This window comes from Eptesicus fuscus, chromosome 11 (assembly GCF_027574615.1).
Source record: "Eptesicus fuscus isolate TK198812 chromosome 11, DD_ASM_mEF_20220401, whole genome shotgun sequence".
Classification (NCBI taxonomy): Eukaryota; Metazoa; Chordata; class Mammalia; order Chiroptera; family Vespertilionidae; genus Eptesicus; species Eptesicus fuscus.
The window spans coordinates 79351580-79360875 of NC_072483.1; positions in this window are offsets into that span (position 1 = coordinate 79351580).

The window sequence follows — 9296 nt, forward strand, 5'->3', positions numbered from 1 at the left end:
GGAGCAAAAGGGTGTGAGAGTGAGAGAGCATTAGAGAGAAAAGATTTGGGAAAAGGTGTATGAGAGAGGTGTGTTGTATTTCTCCAGTCCACCCTCCTTATCGTGAGGGCTGGCGGTGCTTGACCCACTTCCAAATTGCATGTCCCTAAGGGACCTGCCCATAAAATTTTTGGGTGAGTCTTTAATTAGGGGACTGGTGACCACTCTTTGACTGGAGTTTGTAGAGCAGCAGAATTTTGAGGTATAGAAGGAAGACAGCTGGAACATCATTTCTCAGGAAGAGTCATTTCTAAGGGCAGAGTCCACCCTCCATGTCCCATTTGAGAGTGATGGTCACTTCTGTTTCTCATATGGACTGAGGACAGGCCAGAGACATTAGTTTGAATCATGAGCCAGATCACCAGCTCCCCAAGAAATTGCTCAGCAATACAAAGATACCCTTTCACAGTTTATGAGGTGGGTGATCATAATTAGGCATCCAAAGATCATCAAATGATTCACAAACTGAAACTTCAGACTCCCATGGATCTTTACAGCTGCCAACAGCTGGCTATACTGGACACCAGGCTGAGACTAGTATGTATAAGACAAGCTACTAATTTTTTTTCAGAGTAGTTGTATTATTTTTAATGTAAAAATATCTAACTTCAATTAATTTTCTATAACCCTACACCCAAATGGGATTGCCTGATGCCATTCCCCAGGATTTTCACAGTTCCCAGGGCTGTCTGTGCATTTCAATGCTCTGCATTAAAGGAAGCTAGAGTTGGAAATATGGTTACCATGAGGAAATATTAAAGCAGATGTCAGGAAAGCAGCCTTAGAGGTTGAGTCCGGAATATGAGTATGGACTCAACCATGTGGCCTGGCTCTCTCCCCCAGAGAATTAAGAGGTCTGGTGCCAGGTCCCTGACAACCTGACCAAGTACAAAGGGACTTCTCTTGAGCCTATAGATGAAATGAATTCCATATTGATCTCAATGACCACTGTTCTTCAAAATGTTCACTGTCACTACAAGGTCTCAACACTCAGCATTTGAACTTGAATACTGGAACTGTAACTTAGCATTTGGAGGGAGCAAGTGTTGAGCAGCTGAGACGTATGTGTCCTGATTTCTAAAATGTTCTTCCTGTGAGCTGTTACAAGTCTCTGAATTAAGCTGTCTCTTTCTACAGCATTAGACACAGTGCACTGCCCTAGGCTGGTTCAGATAAAGAGTAGAACAAGGACATAATGGGATACTATAGCAATTCCTAACCCATTCCACACCTGACTAACCCTAATAATGAGTCAATAAGGACCATAGCTCTGTACTGGGAACTCATGTTAGTGGAACACTGAGGCAGGGTGTTGCCAAGAAAACCTAGAAGCTGTACTAAAGCAGTTACAGTGGATCCTAATATTTATAATAGGCCAATTCATTCTGAACTCTGATTGAATGTGGTACCCAGAGCCTTCCTTGCTTCCTTTTCTGAATCGCTTCTCCTTCTCAAGTTCCATATACCAAAATAATTGAGGCCTTCTTATTTAAATGAGACATACAAGAGTTACAACTTTGAGTTTATAAAAAAAGGAAGTAGAATAAATGAAAATAAGTCTCATCATACAAAATTTTTTCTCCTCTGCTGTTGACCTCTCATTCTAAACTGGGACTTCTAGGATACGTACCTGGTAGGGGGTTACTAGTTAGGATTATTGCTTTCCCCCTTTAGTTTTACCAACACTTCTAATTATTTAAATTCTTCAATCATTTGATAGTATTCATCTTTTTGAATCCTAATAACCTTATGAACCATATGAGAAATCTTAAAGTTGAATGTTTTGAGCTTCTGCCCCATGATTTCAAATTTATTAACTGTGAAAAGTTCGGCATGTACCTCTTAAGATCTAAATGTGTTGTAAATGGATGGAGAATAATATTGCTGCAGACTAAATTATGTACCTCCCCCATTAGTATGTTTAAATTCACTTTATTTTTTTTAAATATACTTTTATTGATTTTTTTTTTTTTTACAGAGAAGAAGGGAGAGGGATAGAGCGTTAGAAACAGTGATGAGAGAGAAACATTGATCAGCTGCCTCCTGCTCACCCCCTACTGGGGATTGAGCCCGCAACCAAGGTACATGCCCTTGACCAGAATCAAACCTGGGACCCTTCAGTCCTTGGCCCGATGCTCTATCCATTGAGCCAAACTGGTTAGGGCTAAATTCACTTTAGCACTGCTCACACTTGTCATTAAATGCTTGTTTGGGGTTTATTTGATTCATGTTTGTCTCCCGCACACATGGTTATGTCCTTGGGGGAAAGGATCAAGTCTCTCTTGACTGTCATGTCATCCCACTATTTAGTAGGAATGATACCTAACAGATTCTCGATAAGTTGTGGTTGTAAAAATGGACGAGCCCATAGTTTTCCTAAACATGGTGATTGGTGAAAGTGAGTATTTTAGCATTTTTTCTCATCTTTCCATTACTGCTCCTTAGTGCATTCAAGTCAGTGACTCCTTTTACTTCTGTGTGTCTGGGGCTTGAATGAGTGTGGGTATATTCCCGTTTTCTGGAGTGAGGTCCTTCAGGAAGTGGCCCACTCATGTTTTATAGAGCCTCTTTTGATACTTAAATAATTATGACATGAGAGGATCCATGGGGTATGCATGGAAGATCACTAGACTGGAAGTCAAAGTCATCTTATTTTGTTAAACTACCTTAGGCAGTTACTTAATTTCTCTGAATCTGCTTTCTCCTTGAAAAGAAATGGAATGAAAATGCCTGTTAGACTTTGGGGTATTTTGAATCTGAAATGGGAAGAGAGCCATGTCTGTGCCTGGCATATAGTACAAATTCAGTTCCTGTTGAATCTGATCCCCACACTATGAAAAGTTCGGCATGATACAGTGTAGATGCGTAAGGAGCGTTGTTCTCCAAACCTGACCCTGACCACAAGTTCTTCAGCCTTCCAGCTGGCCCCATTGCTTAGCTCACCCACACACAGCTCCAGTGCACTGTCACAACATTTCTGCCCTTAGACTATTGCAGTAGCTTGTAACATTGAGAACACTTAAGTCATCTTGCAGAAGTCTTAAGAGAAAGGATCAGAAGTAAATAATCTGGACTATGTGGCTGTTAGAAATTCCACAATTTTAGGATGGAAAGGATTTGAGAATCCTCTAAATTTCTGCTCAGAATATCTTTCGGAATTCAGAAAACTCACAGAAATCACCCCATAAGATGTACAAGGTCATGGTGTACAAGAATTGTCAGGGAGAACCGAGGACCTGTCTTCCTCATGCTTCCCAGCTGTAGCCAGAGAATGAACCATGGGCAGAAGCCAGAGGATACAGCTGTAGAAACCATGGGAAAATAACCATATCTTCAAAAATATCAGCCTTTCAAACATCATTAAGACACAATATCTTGTCTTCCTCATTTATAAAATAACAGATAAGGGAGATTTGGATTTTCTAATTTGACCACTCTGCCTTCTGTAGTCCTAAGGATTTATTAGTTTTCACGTCTTGAACTAGTGAACATAATAAAAGGACTCTCAGGTGGACTCACATGGTGTCTGTTAATTGAATTCATCTTATTTTGATTATACAGAGTACAGCAGTATCCCTCAAAATTTGTTCAGACCTCTGTGATTCAAGTATTGTTAAATTAATTTTCTCGAAATTTCAAGAAATATCGTCATTAAGTTTTCTAGTGATTTTCAGTATGAAATATGCACTCCATACTCATTTTCAGTAGCTGCCTGGTTGCTTAAGCTCTGCTAATGTAATGACTTAATTTTAAGTCCTTTGTTAATTATTTTACTTTACTATTCTTCCCACTAACTGCTACTTGACCTTCATTAAGGGAGTTAAAAGCCTGCCCACCACTACCTTCTGGTATTTGGCCTTACGGCTGTTCTTCGACTAATAGTAATTAACATCTGTGCAGAATGATTTTTATTTATAGAGTTCTAAGGCATTAATTATTGTTGCAAGATCCCTCAGAGGTAAGTAATTATACTTCTCACACTTTTTACACAAGAGAAACTGAGACACAGCTAGGTTAAGTCCTATGCCTAAGCTCATGCATAAGAAGGTGAACAATGGATCAGGACCTGAAGACACAATAGCTTCTCTATGCCTAACACCAGGGAGCAGACTGTCTGCCGCTGTGCTGGTAGCATCACATTCTAGAGTTTCCTGTATGGCTAAAAAAAAAAAAACTTATTTTGATCTTTAGAGTGGGGAATCTTGAATAGAATCTCATGAGGCGGGACATTTTCTGAGAAGTCAGACTAGAAAATGAGCATGAGTTTTCCCCATGGAACACTCTAGGGGAGATATGAAGCTCCCCTGTGAAGACATGTGAGATGCAATGAAGGCACATCTTTCTGTTGATGTCATTACCTGTAATGGCTTGGTGAATATTGCTCTTCCCCAAAACCTCTATCTGAGAATCTTTTTGGCCAAGCCTAATTTTTAAGCTAACATCCTATCTAATAAAGAGGGAATATGCTAATTGACCCTTACACCATTGCAAAGATGGCGGTGCCCACAGCCAATAAGGAGGGAATATGCTAATTGGCTGTCGCACCCTCAAAGATGGCAGCACCCACAGCCACAAGATGGCGGTGCCCAGTCCCCTCAACCCCACTGGGGAAGCAGGCATGCGGCAAGGCCGGGCCCGCCCCCAGGTGGGCCCGGCTGCTCCTTGCGCCTCCCTCCAGAGTCCCCCAGTCCCCTCAGCCCCCCAGCCACCCAGGGCCAGCCCAAGGCACAGGCAAGCCTTGGATGGTGGCTGCCCAGCCGCTTAGGGCGGGCCCGGGGTGCAGGCAAGCCTCAGATGGCAGCTTCCCAGCCACCCAGGGCCCCCTGAGGCTCAGGTAACCAGGGCCGGCTGAGGCTTGCACTGCCAGCAGTGGCAGCAGCAGAGGTGTGATGGAGGCGTCAACTTCCCCTGATCACAGGGTCGCCTCCCGCCCCTGAGGGCTCCCGGACTGTGAGAGGGGGCAGGCTGGGCTGAGGGACCCCCCGCTCCAGTGCATGAATTTTCATGCACTGGGCCTCTAGTTTATTAATAAGACTTAGAAGGGTTGCCATTTTGTATGTACACATGCTTGAACATTTGCTCAATTGTCAGAGACATAATTTTTTAAAACATTCCAATTTCATTACTTTGTAACTTATCTTTAACATTCTGATATTTTATATCAAATTAAAATTATATATTAGTCTTCTCCAAACTTTTGCCCCAAAAGCAAGATTTGTTTTTTCATTTCAAACAAAACTGGAAAGGTTTTGGGAGCATTAACTGGCCTTTCTAGTTGCTTTTATAGAGCCACAAAGAAGCAATTTAATGCCCTTCCTGACTCTTCACAGCCTTCTCTTCTCTCTGAAGTGAGGCAGAAGTGAGAACCCACATGTCGCACCTGACTAGCTGCCTCTGCAGGCCCATTGGTCAGTCTGTCTTGATCTGGGTTTAAATTGGGAGGGATGGAGATATTAACTGCATAAATTTGATTTAAGCCTAGGCTTCAAGTTAAGAGGTAAGCACTGCTGTCATTTTAGATAAGAATATTTTCAGCCGAAACCGGTTTGGCTCAGTGGATAGAGCGTCGGCCTGCGGACTCAAGGGTCCCAGGTTCGATTCCGGTCAAGGGCATGTACCTTGGTTTTGGGCGCATCCCCAGTAGGGGGTGTGCAAGAGGCAGCTGGTCGATGTTTCTCTCTCATTGATGTTTCTGGCTCTCTATCCCTCTCTCTTCCTCTCTGTAAAAAATCAATAAAATATATATTTTTTTAAAAAGAATATTTTCAGATAAAATACTGAGTTGTGTGGCTTCTAAATCTATACCTGGTCCATTTGGTCATGCAGCAATCCAGGGAGCTGTGTTAACAGTATACACTACACTACTTTATCCCAAAAATAAAGCTAAGAATGACCTGGGAAGGAAAAGCATGGCACACTATGGGAAGCAACTTGTGAAGGAAAGTCATCAATTCTATTTAAAGGCACTGAGTGTTGTCCATTCTACCTCTAAAATAAGAACTGAAACTGCCACCATCTCTTCATTGTAATTGCAACAGTTTAACCCTGGTCTTTCTTCACTTTCTTCTCTTTCTTATTTAAGTTTTGAATTGAACCAGTACTTATTTACAGAGAAAATGATAAAATGAAAGTGAAAGTACTAGTGTCATTGTAGGAATGTTTTCATGGGGTTATGAAGAGAATGGTGTGATTAGAACACAGTGCTAAACAAAATAATATATGTAAAAGCTCTTAGCACTGTGCCAGACACATACTTTTCTTCATATTTACCTTGGAATATTTCAATAGCTATTTCATTTATATCCTGAATTCTAACCTTTCACACGCTCAAAATGATTTTCTATATTGTTCTAATTTTTTAAAAAAATCAATTCACATTTCTCTCATATTTAAAATTATTCATTGAATTTCTGTTGGGTACTGGAACTAGTCCAAGCTCAGTGTTTTGGTTTCATAATTCGTCCTCTGTTTAACCTGCAAAACTTTATTCTCCCCATTCATTTCTTCTAAAAAAAAATCAACTCCTTATAGTCCAATGACATGTGATGCTGTTTTCACAAATTTGTGCCTGAAAAAGAATGCTGTAAATTCCATCTGGAATGTCTTTATCCTCATGTCTGCCAAATAAATACCTTTGTCTTTCAATTCTCAGTTCAGGTATCACCCCTTGACTCTAACTCAGATAAAGTTAACCTGTCCTTTGTGTGTGTGTATGTGTGTGTGTGTGTGTGTGTGTGCATATGTGTGTACATATTTAATTGCAAATACATTAAATTTTTAAAAGTTTAGAGGTTTAAGAAATTTTTACATGATACAAATAATCAATTGAGAAAATACATCCAAAAAATAAATAAGATATTGGAATAAAAATAAAATACAGCTAACTGCAGTAATAAAAGATATTTTATTTTAAATTATTTAATAAAATAGTTAAAGTTGCTGAAAATATGATTTTAAGTGTCTTAATCACCAGGGAGGGAAAATGGTTTTTGAAAGTCAGAATATCCATGATATACAAGTTTAAAAGCCAGATGCTTTAGAACTACATAACTTTCCATCATTCTGAAAGAAGTTTCTCCCAAGGATCTTCATAAATAAGCTATTGACTGATATACTAAAAAATATCATACAGATATTCCCAATTCCAATCCACTACCACAGGACTCATTGTAACTTGTCTCTTTGCATAAGTGTAACTTTGCATTGTTGAGTAGTGTTCCCTGACCGTGAGAAACCTGGCTCTCATTATTTAAAATATATTTAATCTTGTACTATGCAAAACAGTTTTAGAGTTGCTAGCATATACTCCTGTGAGAAGCAGATTTACTAATTAGAGTACTGTTTGTACATTTCTTTTTTGTCTTCATCCTTAGAGTATCAAGTCAAAACACTATTTATTACCAAGTTACTTAAGTCAGCTTCCTTCTTCCCTCAACATGACCACTTATCACAGCTCTACTACCTACTAACTCTGTGGCATTGGAACAAAATTTGTCTCAGTTTTATCATTTTTAGGATGAAGAGTACAATAGGAAGGACCTTGTTGATTGTGAGTTCCATGTCTGGCGCATAATAAACACTCAATAAGTATTCATTACTATTATCACTTATTAGTCATTATCAAAGCAATAAATTGACTTGCAATAACTACACATATGATTTTGCATTATAATTTATTTTCGTCTTTCTCCTCCTTGTGTTGTGAAATCTTAGAGAATAGAAATTAGGTCTTTTGTTTCTTTACATAGAGTTTTGCATGATAAGTTCTTGAAAGATATTTACTCATGTTACTGAGTAGTAGGTATTTGTTTAGCTAAATATTAGTAAAGCCCAACAAACGGAAATAGTAAATGAATGTTAATGTGCTAAGTGATAATAGTTCACTGTTATCTTTCCCTAGTGACAAGTGTGTGTTTTGACATAATTCTTGAGAGAGTACCTATTCACATATGCATATTTTTTCTTCTAGAAACCAAATGTCTAAAAGTCTATCTAGTTGATCTCTCCCTTGGAACTAACAGTTTTTCCAACTCCTCTGGAGGCAAAGTCTAACATCTCTATATATAAAAGGCTAATATGCTAAGTGTCTGACTGTCCAACCAGTTGCTATGACTCTCATGTTGATATTTACTGTTGTGTTGCTGACAATTACCTGAAAGAGAAGTTGGGGTGCTTCACTGGGCTGGAAAGCAAGTCTAATTAAGCAAGTTTATTTTATATATATAAAAGGCTAAGTTGACTTGCGCATGCACAATACATATAAAGCTCTCGCTGACACCAATCACACACATGTGTTTCAATCTGTCATTGTTGATTGTGAATTTGGCTGACACTTCTATTATAGAGAAAGGGTGAATAGCGGTATTAAAATATTTCTTCTAATTAATATCCTTTCAATATGCACGAATTCGTGCACCAAGCCACTAGTATGTGTCATAAGAGCTAACCAGATCTATTTTATCTTTTTATCTCAAAAGAAAAGGCTTGAACCTGATGGTACAAAAGAAAGAGTAAGTCAGGAGATGGGAAGGTAAGAACAAGAAGACTTCAATTACTCTGAAATATTATCAAGGATTAAAATGTAAACATTAGGTCATGACTTATCTTTAGGGAAAGATATATCCTCCTCCTTCATAAAGACAAATTTTATTCTTCTGATAGTAATTGTGTTCCCTTTGATTCCCACAAATATTTTGCATAGGAAAGCATTAGAGAGATATGAGATGTTTTTATCTGTCTTTATTTTTAAACTATAATGAGGAACTACTTTAGGCTCGGTAAATACCAGAAATAAAATAACAAATATCTAAGTTTTATACTAGTTGATTAAACCATCAAGAAATAATTTAGTTTGTCTAAAAAATACTATTTAACCAAAATGATTAATGTAATTTTTGGTTTCTAGGACATATTTTTAATATAGTATCAGAAAAGAAAATAAGATTATTAAATAATTAGAAACTGATTTCCCCAAATTTTCATAAAAACCTTATAAGGTCAAATTCATATGCAGTAGTACAATTCTGTAGACTTTCCAATGGTGCAATTTTATATCAGGTACAGGATATCACACCTCTTAGTTGGGGTAAAATTTACCTGTTTTCCGTATAATATTTATTTTTTTAGTAACATGTCCCAGTAACCCAAAGCTTAGGTTTCAATGAGAGCAGAAACATTCAATTGGTAAGCAATGAAAAATAAAAACTGCAGTATTGTGTTATAGCCAATATATATATATAATAAGATATCTTCAGTGA